The following is a 17477-nucleotide window of genomic DNA, read 5'->3' as shown; positions in this document are numbered from 1 at the left end:
TGGTTCTGATGGCTGGCACACAACAATACATAGTTTAACATTGTTATTGTAATATAGATGAATAGGAGGAAGGAAAGGAGGGAAGTCGATGCAGAGGGCTAGACATAACACAAAATCCTATGCAAAAATCTCTAGCAGAAATATGGAAGAGTGAGGACGTGAAAATGAAGAAAAAGTGGAGTGCGAATTGAGGTCTCAAGCTCTATGCCTCATGAATACATTTGTCACCAATTAGCATCAGTAAATCTGTGCTTACATACAGATATTGTAGTCTATCAAATAACACAAGTAAATCTTTGATTACACAGGTACTGCATGCTATCGAATAACACAAGTAAATCTGTGTTTACACAAGTACTTCTCACTACTTAGCAGAATACATACAACCATGGGAGATTGAAACCGACAACTTCATTACACAATTTCAAAAGAGGAAAGAAATACATGAAATGATATACAAAGGGGAAAACATACTACGCATTGCTTTGATTGGAATCAACGAAACTGCTTCATTAATCTTTGAAGATGAAGTCCAAATCATGAGTCCATTACATTTAACAATTGTATGTGCCCGAGCATTTTATGAACAAGAAAATTGAACCAAAGTGGAACCACTCTCTCTGCAAACAAAGCTCAGAACTTGTAAAAGAAGAATTTGGGCCTCTAGAATGCAAAAATTGGGAACCTCGTTTAAGTGTTTCTTCCCTCTATTTATAAGGAGAGGGGGAGCTTTGAACAATAATTACAAAATATCTCAGCCAAGCTCCAATTGTCTAATCAACTAGTTGTCTCGGCGTGTGAAGGTTCTGCTGCCAAAAATGATTACAATCAGATTTGATTCCATTCTTGAAAATGCAAAAATTATAGAATAATAGACATAAAGAAAATTGAATGATGGTTGAGGAAAATATCTCCCTGCCATTCCTTTGATGGCCTTCGATTAGGCCATTTATTTTCCATGATTTTCCTCTTTAGTTGTTCGGCCGGTTCGCCTATCAATTTTGCCTTAACTACTTGAATTCACCACTCTCGGGAGCTGGGAGCGACCAACTGTTGGTTGCTTGATAGAGTGAAAAAACAAAGTTTGACCTGGAAGTCTTTCATTGCCTGACTGCGTGGAGCTCCATGCTGAGAAATTAATTCTTAGGTGACCTACACATTGCTTCCTAAGTCCCATACCTCCATTTACTCACTGAAGATGTGAGTCGGAGCACAGAGGTTGCTTGTATCACCTCAAGGCAGACCCAACACTCTTTCTTGTAGATCATGGTCCTTGCTGCCTTGACCCATCAATCTTTGGAGATTTTCATTACTCTTGAGACCAACTCCTCTGTTCCCACATTCAATATTGTAGCTTCTAACCGATATGCCTTTAACTCTCTGTACCGTTCTTATCAGAGAAATTACATATCGCAATTCTCATAGTGGTGCAGTATTCTAATCTTCCGATTATCGACCTCTGATATGATGAGCTCCTTCCGCTTAGCCCTTCCTACATTTATCACTATAGGATCGAGAGCCATGACCTGTTGCTTAGCCTTGAGTTTCTAGAGAATTTTTGTTCCTATTGAGGGGCTATTTTTCCTTTGTTAAGTGCTTAGCGCCCTTGGTTCTTTGAGTCTTTTTGACCATGGTGCCAACCCAATATCAGATCCCCCTTATCGAAACTTTTTCAGGTATCAAGTGTTACAAAGGCCCGACATCCTCAACCTCAGATAAGCTGACCTCTGATATGACATCATCATTCCACATGCCACCTCATGAGTGGTGACATGTGTCACCCATATTTGTCTCCTTAGGCCCCCTCAAAATGCCAAAACTTCCTATCACGTGTCCTTCTATGCCACCATGTCATGTCAACATCAGATACCATTGTAGCTTATCGAGACCAATCATATGCCACAACTTGTCCTACTAGAGGAGAGAGAAAATGGCCTGCCCACCTTTGGTTTTGCGATGAAATCCTTTATCAATCCTTTATCGGTGTTCCCAACGGTTTTTAACACTATCGACGCTTCACCCATATCGCAAGCTTTTAAGAGGTTTTCATGTTCAAAAGTTCCAATTCTCTGATTGCCGATATATGTGACTGAGATGTTGCGATGCATCGATATCTCTAGGCCTCCAATATGCAATCGCTGATATTCTTTCCTTCGTTAGGCTTTAATCCTTAAAACTTTAGCAGAGCATATCTTTTGATCTAGGAGTCCATTATTGGACTTCCACATGTCATTGGAAACCTTGTTCAGTTCAATTTCTACTAGAGAGGGTCCGATGTAGGCGTTCAGTCCTTCTAAGGCTTGGAAGATGACTGCAAGATTCTCTGCTATTTTGCATTCTTTTGACATCATTTGGCACCATTCGAACAATTTTGTAGTAAGTGATAACACCTTATGTGTTGAATTCACTGGGATAAAATGAGAAACATTAATGAGTTTATCTACCACCACCATGATGGAATCATATTGCCTTATAGTTATATATAGTTTGGTGATGAATTCAATAGAAATGACATCCCATTTCCACTTAGGAATGGGTATGGGCCAAAGTAGTCCTACTGGATGTCTAGGTTTAGCATTAAACTTTCTGACATTCCAAACACTTGGCTATAATGTCAACTACTTCCATTTTCATATACCACCACAAGTATTGACATTTGGTAGCTGATATAGTCTTTTGGTACCATGGATTTATAACATAGGGTACATTGTACATCTCATTGGATACCATCCTCTTCAAATCCTACGAATTTGGTATGTAAATTTTGGTTTTGTCCATGAGGAATCCATCATCAGTTAGCTTATACTCTTTGTAATTTGGCTACAAATTATTTTGTTGTTGGATGTATTTAATTTGTACATACCATCGATCTTTATTTCAAGCCTCTAGAATTCTAAGTTTTAGATTAGACTTAGATTTTATGATTGTATCTTGCACTTCATGAATTTTTCTGTTGAGTGCATCTACCACCTTGTTTCCCTTCCCTTTTATGTGTTTTATTTCAAAGTCATACTCAACTAGAAATTCTAGCAACATTATTTGCTTGGCATTTAAAGTTGGTTGTCTAAATAAATGCTTCAACCCACTGTTAGTCCTAACTTCAAATATTTTACCCATGAGGTGTTGTTTCCACATATTGAGAGCATGAACTATGGTTTCCAACTCCAAATCATGAGTAGCATAGTTCTTCTCATGATGTTTTAATTTTCTATATTAAAAACATATGGCATGTCCATTTTGCATGATAATTCCTCCATGCCCATCCTCGCATGCATTGGTGCACACAATAAATTTCTCATTTGGGTCAACTATCTTTAGTATAGTTTCACTTGTTAGAAGCATTTTCAAATTTTGGAAGGCCTCTTCACACTCTCGATTCCATTCAAAATTTTCATCCTTATTTTGTAAAGAAGTGATTGGGTGTGCTATCTTTGGAAATCCCTCAATGAACATTTTGTATTAGCTTGCTAATCCCATAAAAGACATGTCCTATGTCACATTTTAAGGTGTTGGCCATTCACTAATAGCTTTGATATTTGATTCCAATTATTCCATCTTTTGAGATAATATGGCCCAAATAATGCATTTACTTTTGGTAAAAGGAACACTTACTCATCTTACAATAGAGTTGATTCTCTTTGAGTACTTGTAACACCATCCTCGAATGTTTCTCATGTTCCTCTTATGATTTTGAAGATGCAAGGATTTCATCTAAAAATACTATGATTAACTTGTCAAAGAATTTTATGAAAACCCAATTCATTAAGCACATTAAGGAAGCTAGTGCATTGGATAACCCAAAATGAAGCGCAACAAACTCGTAATGACAATATCTTGTTCTATAGGTTATCTTGCTAATGTATTTTTTTACTATGATTTGATGGTATCAAGACCTCAAGTCAATCTTGGAGGGTACCTTAGCTCCTCTCAACTGATAAAAAAACATCTCTTATTGGTAAAGGATAGTTGTTCTTTATTGTCATTTTATTTAATTGCTTATAGTCTAGACCTAATCTCAAGGGACCATCCTTCTTTTTGAAAAATAGTAGTGGGGCACCCCAAGGTGACACACTTGTACAACTTCTTTTAGGAGCTCCTCAAACTGCATTTTTAACTCTTTAAGTTCAAGTGTGCTCATCTTGTTTGGTGTTTTTGAAATTGGAGCAGTGCTAGCTACTACATTGATTGCGGAATCAATATCCCTTTCAGGTGGTGTTACCCCCAATTTTAATAAGGGGTACATATGTTCATTTCTTCACTTTTCATAACACACTTGTAAATCTAGAGGATGCAAGTTAAAGCCTTGTAGGCAATGTGAGGTTATGTATTAAGGTATCCTAGGCCTATTATGGTTTACCATGCCCGGTCCCATTGGTTCATTCTCTTAGCTCATTTTGTCTAAGATAATATTGGAGGACTTGTAGTGGATCTCATTGGGACTCATGGTTTAAGGGATTCTTTGGTTTTGTAGGGGTGTTCATAGTTGTAGGGTTAGTCTAGCCCATGTCATGCACATCTATGTCTTGCCACATGGTCATGTGTTAGAGTCTGTATGCATCCTTATTGTTGGTGTAATATTCATCATATAGTTCTCAACATGACAGTCTCATAGTTCTTAACATTTCATGTTTCCCAAGGCAGTGCATGGATATCAATGCATGGGGGTCCTATGGTAAAAAAATCAACAAAGGCTCAAAATGTCCATAATAATGTGTAGATGACATGCCACATACAAATTTTGGAAAAATATGAATGAATCAAGCAAATATTCGAGTCAAAAGTTGCTGTACTCTCTCTTATCCACATTATGGGTAAAAATAGTCAAAATAAGGTCATCCCTTGACATGCATGGACAAAATTTATGTCAAAGTTGAAGTAAATCATGCTTTGGATAAAACCTAGATGCTAGAATCCATCAATCAAGTAGGGTGTTACCCATGCAAGCAAAAAATCAACCTCATTTCCAGTTCACATGTGGCAAGGTTCAAGTGGGTCTAGAGGTAACTTTTGAGGTCCAAATGGGGCAAGTTATAGCTCATTGGAATCCTCATGATGTGGCCGACCTCCCTCAAGTAAATGCTGGACAAGGTTGGTAGGGTGTTTTCTCCATAAGACATTTTTTTGAGCTGGTCAAAACACATGCAAACGAGAAGATGTGGGAAAAAGGTGGTAAATTAGTATCCATACTTGACATGAAAAGACATATTTTACATGCAAATTTATTTTTCTTTTGGACAAAATCCATATGCCAAATTTCTCAAATCATCAAGGGTGTTGGAGATCCAACAATCAAGCCATCAATGTAAGGTTGACATCCTACGTTAGTGACACATGGTAATTAGAGAGTAAGTGGATAGGTCAAACTAGTCATTGGGGGTCAAGAGGAAGTTAAAGATGGTAAAATTGTCAAGTTGAAAATTGGATCTATTATGAACACAAACTAGCTAGTTTCTCTCATCAAGCAAATGGACCCTCTTTTGGGTGAATTTTTAATGTAAAGAAATTATTGTTGTAAAAAGTGACTGTCTCCAACATGTGGATGGAAAATCAAATAATATTATTTTGGGAGAGAATCAAACTAGCAATTATCTAGCTGTTACAAGAAACATTATAAAAGGCTAGATTCTTCTCCCATTAGTTGTTAAATTGTGAGATCATTTTATGCCATAATATAACTTTTCCATTTGTAAACATTATGTATTTTGTGAATTATTGTTGCTGTTTTTTTTTCATCTTCTTAGAACTTGTGGTAATTATACTTAATAAGATAGGAATAGGTAGATCCGGGTTACATGGAAGCTAGAGGGCTGATCCATCAAGGGGCAACATAGTCATGTGGAAGGGATAACCATGGTAATAGTTTTTGTTATACCCTTTGTTGTAGGTTAGTGTTATCGAATCCAAGTGATTGGACAAATATTTATTGGGGATATCTTCACTTAGGTGAAGATCTCAGCTAACCCCATAGTCAACCAAAATATTAGAGCTGTTTCATTGGGAATTACTCCTAGTTGATCTTAGAAATATCTAGAGCTCTTTAAACAAAAGTGGGTGTGATTAATTTTTTAGACTCCAAGTTCATTTCTTGTCCAAATTGCAAGGCTAACTTAGAGGAAGTCATGATTCGGTACTCGATAAGTGAAAGGATAATACTAAGCCAAGATAATTCTTATTTACAACAACAAACTTATTTAAAAATTATCAAATAAATATTTTCTTTTTGCTGTTTATAAAATAATACAAAAATATTTACTAGCTTGCTTTACTAGTTTTTTTGTTTTTTGTTTTTTTTGTTTTTTTTTATATATATTTTTATATTTACTAGCTTGCTTTACTAGTTTTGTTTTTGTTTTTGTTTTTTTTTTTTAATGTTAAAGTAGCTAGCTAAGCCTTGCGGTTTTGAGCTAAATTTATATAATTCATCCAAGGGAAAGCTAAACCTCTGATTTTTTCTCTTAGCATGCATATGTCAAGTGTTTTTACAATTCCATTAATTTACAACGAACTCTACATAAGATATAGCAATTTTCCAAGCACAAGGTACACTTCCAAGTGAGTATTCATCACATAAACCCTTGTATAACTTTGATATTTGTTTCACAAGTTTATATCATTTTTCTGGGGCTACTTAGGACATATTCTAGCCATTAAAATACATTTCTATTAGTTGGAATGAATTTCTGGGTCTTTACCCAGTGGGGATTTGGCCCCAAATCTCAACAACAAGTTTCCATGTTACTGAAATTGTAGATTTTGTTGTAGATATGAAGCTTAGGAAGGTGAAAATTGATATATCCTTGCTTTTATAGATTCATCCACACCTAGATCACTAATTTAGAGTGTAGATTTAGGGATTTGACCCCAAATCTCAACAACAAGCTTCCACCTTGCTGGAAATGCAAATTTTGTTGCAGATATGAAGCTTAGAAAGGTAGAAATTGATACATCCTTGTTGTTCTAGCTTCACCCACCCCTATATCACTAATTTAGAGTACATATAGTTTTGGGTGGCCTTGAATGGGGCATTTACTTTGTTGTTTATGTGCTTTTTTAGATGCAGTCATAGGACAACAAACTGATTAAAAGAAGACAACCCCTTACCAAAGGTACAATTAAATTATAGCTTTCATATATGGTAAGAACATTAATTGTTTACTTTTTTGAGTTTTTACGAGTTCAACATCTTAAATTGACAATGAATTTAGTTATTTGGTCTACATTATTTTTCTGCATTAATATCATTTCGAGACTAATGTAATTAGAAACATCTAACTCCTATCTTCACCCTAGACAACATTTGTATGCACTAGTCTACTAATCCTTAGGTGAAATATTTTTTGTATAGGGAATCCTCCAACCACCATTTAGGTAGGATTTGTGCTTACATAGTGGGGATTCATGCTATGGTGATAGTGGGAACTTGTCCCATGAGTGCCATCTTAGCATTTTCTACGGAATTTGACAAGAGTGCTAGTTTGGGTGGTAATAGGTGGTAACCCTGGAATATCACCAAAACATCTTCATACTCTTTTGGTACTGGATAACCCCCAATGTTAGGTACCTTATCCTTGGCTGTCTCCTTCATATGGGCTGCATAAATATGGCATTCTTTTCTAAAGCTTCTAATCATTTGCATTGTTGATGTTTCCCCTATGGAAATGAGACTTGAAATTTCCTATACCTTCCTTTGTTACCCATCTTTGTTAATACAAGTGAATACCTTGTTATAGTAGTCTAGGACATTATTATGATTGTCCAACCAATCCATAACTATGAGGCAATCATATTTGACCCCAAAGGAATAATATTGAAATCTTCTATGGTACCTACACCATTCATGTCTATTGGAAATTCTTTTACCAACTCATTAGTCCTGTACTTTGTTCTTGTAGCTACCTAAACCAACCAAGTACTACCATGTTTGGTTTTCTTCAAATTAAACCTTTCAACAAGATTTGGGTCAACATAACTATGACTAGCTATAGAATCAATTAAAATTTCTATGGGTTGGTCATTAATCTTACCTTCAACTTCTATCATGTATGCTTGATGATCAAACTGCTTGTTGTCCAAGGATGCATATATTCTAGGCATGCTCCTATCCATGTCCGCCAATGTATCAACACCCTAAACATTGTGTACAATTTTGATTTTGACATATTTATGAGGGCAGTATTAGAAGATGTGATATCCCTCACAACCCCAACATGTAATAGGTGGAAATCTTGGCCTCTTTTCCAATGAGTATAATTTGTTTGGATCACTAAGTGTGGACCATCCTTGCTGATTTATTTGAGAGGTGTTCCTGAAAAATGAGGGCTTGTACTCTTTCTTCCTTTGCTTCTTATCATCCAAAGCCTTTTGGAATGTTGGCTTACTTTTGCTCTATTCATAGAGATATTTAGCTTTCCTTATTTCTTCTTCCAAAGTCTTTGGCTCATCAAACTTGATCTTATCACTGTAGTGTGTAGGAAACCCATTCAAGAACATCTGGATCTTGAATTTTCCATCTTTAATAAAGTCAACATACTTAAAAAACTTAAGGAATTTCCTCTCATATTCCTCTATTGTCAAATTTCCAAGTTTGAATTCAAACAACTCTTACATTGTTTTTATCATAATAGTTCTTTAAGAGATACAAATTTTGGAAGTACTTCTTGAACTACTTCAAGGTTATTTTCTTATCATCCAAGTTCTTGACTTGTTTGAGATGGTCCCACCACATATATTCTTTTTATTGCAAGTGATAGATTGCTATTATAACTTTCAAATTAGATGAGTAATTATGCAACTTGAGATATTTTGTCATTCCCAACAACCAGGCCTTTACCTCCTCACCTTTCTTATGTTCTTCATTGAATGTGGGAGGCCTAATTTTTCTAAGTCCCCCTTGCAGGTCATCCATTTTAGACTTACTCCTTTGGTTCCTAGTTGGTTATAGGATTTGGCTACTATTAGACTTAGAGAATGTGTATCCTCTTCTTACTAAATGCTCTAGGGAGTGGTACTGATGCCTACTTACATTCTTAGATCGCCTTGCATCTTTGGCATCCTCTCCTCTATCATATCCTTTGTATTCTTCAGCTTGCCTACATTTAGAATTCTGATCTTTTTTTTTTGCCACAAATGATTTAGGATTTGTAGAATCTAAGAATGATAAGGTGTTTCCCTTCTTGAGCTTTGGTCGATCTCTCATTGTTAGCTTTGTAGATGCGTACCTCCATATTTAGACTTCTCATTTTCTCAACCAATCCTTGCCTCTCTACTCTATCTTGTTCATGACCATTTGATTCTATCTTAGCGTTGCTATGACTCATATCTTTGATTTCTCCCTCTTTATGGATATAGGACCCTTGAGTATATGCCATGTCTCTTGTCCTTGTTGCCACAAAATCTAGCAGGCCTTGGAAGGGGGTTCCCTTATAAGGCAAGCAATAGACCAAGTGGTAACAATAAGGCAGTATCTCACTATTACCATAGTTTCTACCCCTTTCTCTTTATGTATTTTCACCAATGGGAGGAGTCTCGGTATATAGGTCACGTAAGAGATATTCTAGGCTTATAGGTGTAAGGTGATACAAAATGATTCTAAGAGAAGACACAACTTAGGTACACGGCTCAAGAAATGAAGAAGCGGTAATTCACTTCCCTTCGATAGGCCAAACTAAGGCACACTAGACTGAGGGTTTGATTAATAGTGTGGAAGATTGAGTGATATCATGTTAGAAAATTAGAAAGGTAGAAATATTCTCTTGTCTTGACAATCACTTGTGATATTCTTATGTTCTTATTAACTTTCTTTATGTTCTTCTCATCAAGCAATTATCAAATAAAAAACATGAAGATCAATGACACTAGACACAGGCACTTGGCCAAGGAAAAACCATTATGATGGGGAAAAGATTCAAATCAATTTGAGAAAATCCAAGACTTGAGACCTAGACAAAGATCCTCTTTTTATCCACCAAGTCAACCTCCCAATATGAATTGATAAAATTAAATAATCAACCTTAGTCAAATTGATTCAACCCAACTTCAACTTAGAATTTCGGCCCTATAGCTTCAAAATTTCAGACCTACTGCAAACCTGCAACTTCGGCCCTCTTGCAACTCTAGAATTTCACACGTGAGTCAAAAGAGAGAAAAATGGTCTTCAAAATTCTTCGCTAGGTTTCCCTTTTTGTTGTTGTTAGGGTATTTACTTCCTCTTTTAGGTATTTCACACTCTATCTCTCCTCTTGCAACTGCAGATCAAAATTGATTGAGTGTATCTTTCAAATGAGTCGATTGCTACTTATTTATAGTGGTTTAGGGCTCCTTTTTGAGTTCGACTTGTCTTCTTTGAGTCTGATATGGTGGAGGAGGCACACATAACATTTTTTACACAAAAATAATTTTCTTTCTTGTTTTACAAAGCCCAAGAAGGGTCTATTAAATAATGACAAGGAATAGGACTCATGACATAAACCTTAGAAGCCTACAATGGAGGCCTTGACTTAAAAATAAAATAATAAATCATGAAACCCATGCTAATAAATTATTTTTCTTTCATAATAGATTTTTTTTTCTTTATTTTGAAAAGTGCATTGCATCATGACTCAAATACAATTATGAAGATCGACACTAGTTACATTCTTCAACACTTCCTCTTACCTAGGGAGGTATTCATACTATATATATATATATATATATATATATATATATATATATATAAGGATGAACTCAAAAATATATGATATATGAAGAGTCACGACATACATAGTGCTACAAATTAGATATTTGACTAATGTATCTAACATGGTGGGACTAAGGTGTGTTCCAAGCTTCAACCACTATAGTTACCATCAGCCTTAAACTCTAACACCAACCCAAGGATCTAGGTATTGTATCCAAGGTCGGAGTTTCACAAGTCCAATGATACCCTCCCTACTTCGGGATCTAGACATCATCATAGGCTAGCAAAATGTCCTCCTAAGCATATTTCCACCTCAAGATGCTTCATCTCTCCCTATAAACTAAATCAAATATATCCACTAGTCCAAGCATGCTTCAAAATGTTCAACCTTCTTATGGAGAGATCTGCCTGTACAATCACAACCCCAATTAGTAACAAACTTTCAAATATATATAAGTTAGCACAAACCTTCAAGGTCCTCAAATATTCTGATGTTGCTTAGATCATCATCATATTATTCAAACACATCTTTTTAGAAGCTTTGTTCTTCAATTTTCCAACAACACCAAACTCTGTCTCAACACTTCTTCCAGAACATCTAAATCTTGTTTGTAACTTCATTAATCATGAACAACCATTTGCAGTGCTTTAGCTATTCTTTGATCTCTTTCTTTCTTGAAGGTATTATAGTTGTCATAATATGCCCTCCTTCTTAACTGGGGAGATATACACCTTCTTCTTTATAACAAAAACCTCTTTCTTCTAGCCATACTGGCTCTTTTATTTGTATCATCATATCATTGGAGAAATTTCAACCATTCAAAGCTTCATTTCTTTAGGGACATATTTTTTATTATGGAAACAAGGTCATCTATCCATTTTTTAATGTCAACATCATTCTTACAACTCTCTCTTTCCATCATTCTCGTTATTATCAAGTCATCTTCAATTATGTGGTAGGTGAGCATCTTCAACATCTTGAAGATTATGTACGTGAAAATTAAGTGAAACCTAGTAAAAATACACATAAGCATGAAGTTAACTTTATCAAAAGAAGGTTAGCATGATATTATAATGGGAGCATCAAAATAATCAAGCTTTAGACATCTAAAACCTAAACCTAGTTAGGTTCACAATCAATAAGGCTTACATCTCTAGACTTTTACATGAACCTTTACTAGGCTTTTTGTCACAAACCTTAAATCATGAATATCAACAATAAATTTAGCATTCTATCATTTAATATCTAGGGTTCATTATTATTCTCTAGAAATTTATATCAATCTCTTATGAGGTTTTTATCATAAACCCTAGATACATACATCAAACTCCAAAATTAGATATACAACAATTTTGACTAGGCTAGAGTTCCAACCATACAGAAACACATATGCATAGGGATTTATTCCTAGGACCTTATTTTTAATTATTACAAGGGTTTTATTCATAAACCCTAATTTACCAAACCCTAAAGAAACCTAGGGTTTCATCATATATCCTTGACATCAATAAAGGACCCTAAAAGACTAGGGTCTTACCATAAAATTACCAAAACCCTAAACATCAAGAGAGTAGGATTTCATCATGAGTTCTAAATGCTAAGAAGACTAGGGTTTCATCACTAATATTAACATACCCTAAGAATTAAAAGAGTAGGGTTTTGTGGCAAACCCTAAAGGTTAGGTTTTCACCAAAGTAAAAAAAAGATAGAGAGTATGAAAAAGGTTGATTTAATCTAAAGATTAATCACCTTAAACAAGAATCTTGATGATTCGAAACCTTAGACATGACAGAGTTACTAATACAAATTTCAAAAGAAGAGTGATCATACATTCTTGCATGAAGAATGTTTTGCAACAGAAATTGTAGTCTAAAATATGCATTGAGTTGTTCTTTAATAAACCTTGTAGAGTTTATTTAACAACAAGATTACTTTTGTGATACAAATCTTTCCTTGAAGTTTCCTCCATAATCCCTGTGTATTCCTGCAAGCTTTCCTACCAAGGAAAATTCAAAGAAAGGATTATAAGTATGTAATACCAACACATCTAGTTGTATGGAGGAAATCAAACATGGAAAAGGAAACAAAGAACAAGATACTTATCTTTATTAAAATGGTGGATCCCCCCTCTTAATTTACGTCAATTCAATCTTTCATAGGGATACCTACGAGTTATAAAAAAAACTCAATAATTTCTAACACGACATATTCGGTCTAGAAATCAAAACATAAAAGAAAACTTTACAAAACCTAAAACAATAGACTAAACTATTATTAGAAGGATATGTAAGGAATAACATCTCTAAAAGACTCAATAATGTAAGACGTTGACTTCATATTTTTTAGTCGTGTTCTTCTTAGGTGGAGCTTCATCATCAACTTTTGCATGTTCTCTTTCTCTCTTCTTGTTTCTTAGATTTTCAGGACATTGGCTCTTGTAGTGTCCCATGTTATGGAAATTAAAACATTCAATTTTGGATAGACCAATCTTCTTCTTTAGTCCTTTAAACTTTTTGTGTCCTCCATTTTTCTTGTAGTGAGAAAAGTATGCATTGGATGTGTTGTTCTCTTCATATTCCTTCTTATCACTTGCTAGTGAGATGTGAGCTTCTTCTTGATTGCATGCATTCCACATTTCTTCAAAGGATGGTGTTTTTTCCCAACTATTAATTCCTAATGCAAAGGCACTCTGTGAATTTGGTAGACTTAGAAGTGTTGCAATCACAAGTTTTTTATATGGTATGATTTCATCAATGGCTTGGAGCTCATCTCTTATTCAGGGAATTCTTACAAAATAATAAGAGAGAATGTCATGTTCACTGTTATTAGTTCATTATTGAGACTAACTACTTGTCCAATGTTCTTGATGGTGAATTGTTTGGAGATATCTTCATACATCCCTTTTACAATATCTATATTGGATATGTAGGGAATTAAGTTATCCTTCACTCCATCTACAATTAGATTCATGGCTAAGATGTCTATTTCCTCATAGTTTTCCTTTCCTGCATCATCTAACGGTTCCTTGACTTTTCCAAGTGTAAAATCTAATACTTTGTGCTCTGCAAGGATGAGATATATCCTCTTCTTCCTTGCTCTATAGTTGGTGGCTCCTTCTAGTTTATTTTCTGACTTCATTGAAGTTGCCATAGATTTTCTAGATATAGATTCTTTCCTTTAATGAGCATTCATCTTTGAAAATTTCCTTGATCCTCCCTTCTCTCAATAGATCTTCAAGCTGCCTTTTTCCTTCTCTTCCTTCACCTTAGCTTTGATACCTTGTTAGAAAATGATGCAGGGGCATTCGTAATTCTCCTTGACCAAGAGGTCAATTTTTTTTACCAGAGGAGTTGGTTCCTCAACGTGTGGTTTGTTAGGCTAGGATTTTATTTAATTGAGCATGTAATTAATTAAATTAGGCAATTTGTTGCAGTAGTTGTAGTTTTAGTTCAATTTTCCCAAATGGGTCTTTAGATCCTATCTTCATGGATTTGAACCGAATCTATGCAATTCATATATTTCCTTTTATTAATGAAAAAAGTGGGGGTCGATAGGCAAGAGAGATTGTAGGCGTGAAAAACTTGGCTTCAAGAGTTCTGAGCTCACTTAACCAGTCCTTCTATAATTTGTTTTTATTCTTACAATTCTTTAAACCCTATATTTAATTAAATAGACTTGAGAGTCTACATACATATATGTATCGTCGTTAAAGTGTTGTAGGAGGAGCATGAAGGGCGAGATTTGTTTAAGTAGTGCTGAAGGAGGGAGTCAAGCAGAGAGGTCATAAGAGTATAGAGGAACGAAAGGAGTCGGAGGATCTAGTCCAAGAGGAAGCCAAGAGAAGCCAACACTTAGCTATTTTTTTTTCTCTTCAGAGAAGTCTATCAAGTGCCGGGGCCGAGATTGCCTATTAGCAAATTTCCTAATAGAGAACCAACACTCAGGACATCAGAATATCATAACATTTTAACATTATAATTTATTTAAAGGTTTCGAGACCTGAGACCGTCAAGTGACGGTGACGGAAAATATTTCCGTTCCATGAACCCGTTAAGTGTTGGGAGTGTTATTATTTATAATGTTAAGTGGGCCATATCAGAGATTAGAAACTCAAAGGTTAATTTAAATTGAGTTTAACAAAGCTGCCGAGACCCAAGATCCCGAAGGTACAATGTCTTGAGACTGCAAGGAAGCGAAGGTTCTGAGATCGCTAAGAGCTGAGGAACTGAGACCCGAGAGGAACAAGGATTAGAGATCCGAGATCAGAGAGCACTGAGAATCCATTTGATTTGAGACCCGAGATCTGAGAAGTTTCAATAGTGTTTTTTCCCCATTCTATTGGAAAATTTCCATTGCGCTTAAGTTTTCCACTGTGTTTGTTTGGTTGGGGAAATTTGAGGAAGCGCCTACTAAGGGGAACAAACTCCAAGAGGGGTCGATTATAAGAAAATATTAGTTAGATTTTCATTGAGTGCTATCAGAGCAGACCCTACTTCTGCTTTAGGAATATAATGAAATTGTGCTGCTTAGAGTTGTAAGAGGTGTTGGTCGAGGCGAAGCTAGAGGACATAGACAAATACCGATTCCTAAAATAGAAGTTCTCTGAGAAATGCGACAATTAGAATAATGAATGGTAGAAATGGAGATTGTTCAACACTAAGAACTATAAGATGAATACGTGAGTTATGAGGAGGAAGAATCTCCAGAAGAAGAGGAAGAGATAGAAGAACCAGTAGAGGCTAAGACATTCAAAGCAGTTTTGGGATCTATTATGAAACCCAAACCATATTTGTCTTCTTATAGAGGAACCATGAATCGAGAAGAGATCATCGACTGGATCATAAAGATGGATAAATTCTTCAAATACGAAGAAATGGATGGGGAAAAGAAGGTTAAATTTGTAGTGACAAGGTTAAAGGGACATGCAACTCTCAGGTGGGATGGTGTGCATACATAGAGAAGAAGAAAGAACAAGAAAAATATTAAGAGTTGGGATAGGATGGTAGAAAAGTTGAGAGGGAAGTTTCTACAAAAGGATTACCACCTGACTTTATTAAGGAATATGCAGAACCTCAAACAGAGAGGTAGGAAAGTTAGATAATACACAAAGGAGTTCTATCAGGTGAATATAAGAGCTGGATATGTGGAAGAGTCTCCAAAGAAGACTACAAGGTATGTAAATGGAATTAGATTGGATATCCAAGATTAAATTAGTCTACTGTCACCAAGGACAGTAGAGGAGGCATATCAAATTTCTTTGAAAGCAAAGGAGAAGCTTGCAAGGAAATAAGCTAGCAAAGGTAAAGGTACTGTTAGAGGCAGAGGAAAAAAACAAAATAAAAGAATATCTACTGCACCAAAAGATGGGGCTAGTAGTTATAGTCCACAATGGTGGCATGAAGGAGAATCCACAGGCTGGGGATCCTTTTCCAGAGGACAAGGAAGAGGTAGGAGAGAGGTTCGTTGCTACATGTGTGGAAAGCTTAGACATATGGCTTATGAATGTCTAGAGAATAGAGAACCAAGCCAAAGGAATGCTGTTGCAACTCTAGTAGAAGAAGTAGAAGTAGAGGTGCAAGAAGCAGAAAATGTGCCAGAGATGGGAGAAGCCCTGATGATGAAGAAGGTGCTAATCAAATAGGAGAAGGAAGTGGTAGAACTAGACCAGAGGAAAGCATTATTTCAGATTGTTTGCAAAATCCAGGGTAAGTGTTGTAAAGTAGTGATTGACAGTGGTAGTACAAACAACCTAGTGTCCATAGAGGTTGTAGAAAAGCTGAAGCTGAAAAAGCAGAAGCATCCAACACCCTATAAAGTGTCTTGGTTGCAGAAGGGACATCAAATTTTGGTAAATGAGTAGTGTGAGATAGAGCTATAAATTGGTAGTTACAAAGACAAGATTTTGTGTGATGTGATGCCAATGGATGTATGTCACATTTCGCTGGGAAGACTGTGCTTTAGTCCTTAAACTAATAATACATTAGTTTCTTATGTATTCTTGAAATAAGATCAACACTACCCTTTCCTATCACCTTTGTAGGTGAACTATTTCCAAGAATAACCTTACCACTCTTGTTTTTAGAGAGATAAATTTGCTCTTATTTCTAGACATGTGGTGAGAGCATATGCTATCTATGTACCATTGATATTTTTCTTCTTCTTCAAATGTGAACAAAGCAAGGAAACACCTTACTTGTTCCTCTTCCTTTTGCTTAATATGAGGAGTGCCAATGGATCCATCTTTTTCAGGTCTTTTGATAACAATATTCTTGTCTAGTTTCTTGCTTTGGAGGGAACCTACTTGTTGTCTGTATGAATTCATTGTCTTGTTCCTGCATTATTTTTCTACATGTCCAAACTTATTACATGTATAACACCTTACATGACCAGAGAAGGGGGCAAGAGAATCATAATATTTTTTCTTCATATTTCTCTTATTGCAATCTATAACTTTGTGACCAAATACATTACATGTAAAACAATACCCCTTAAAGAAACTTGAGTACCTAGGAACTGATGATCTTCTTGTGGAGATACTATTTTCTTGAGGTCTAAACAATTTTCTTCTGCAATTGGTTGCAATGTGTCCAAAGTTATGATAGATAAAACATTCAATATCATTGACCAAAGGAGAGAATGGATTGTTATTTATATTATCGGGAGCAAATGATTTCCTTTGAAAATTCACTTTCCTTGATTGATGATTAGTTTACTTCTTAATTCTTTACTAGGTTTTTTACAATTTGCCTTGTTAACCTCAAAATTGCATGCACAAACTTGAGAGTTAGATTCTCCCTTAAT

This window comes from Pinus tabuliformis, chromosome 7, assembly GCF_031772625.1.
Source record: "Pinus tabuliformis cultivar Carrire ecotype Pingquan chromosome 7, CPIR1, whole genome shotgun sequence".
NCBI classification, from domain to species: Eukaryota; Viridiplantae; Streptophyta; class Pinopsida; order Pinales; family Pinaceae; genus Pinus; species Pinus tabuliformis.
The sequence above is the reverse complement of the archived record's forward strand: the minus strand, read 5'-3'. Positions refer to the sequence as shown.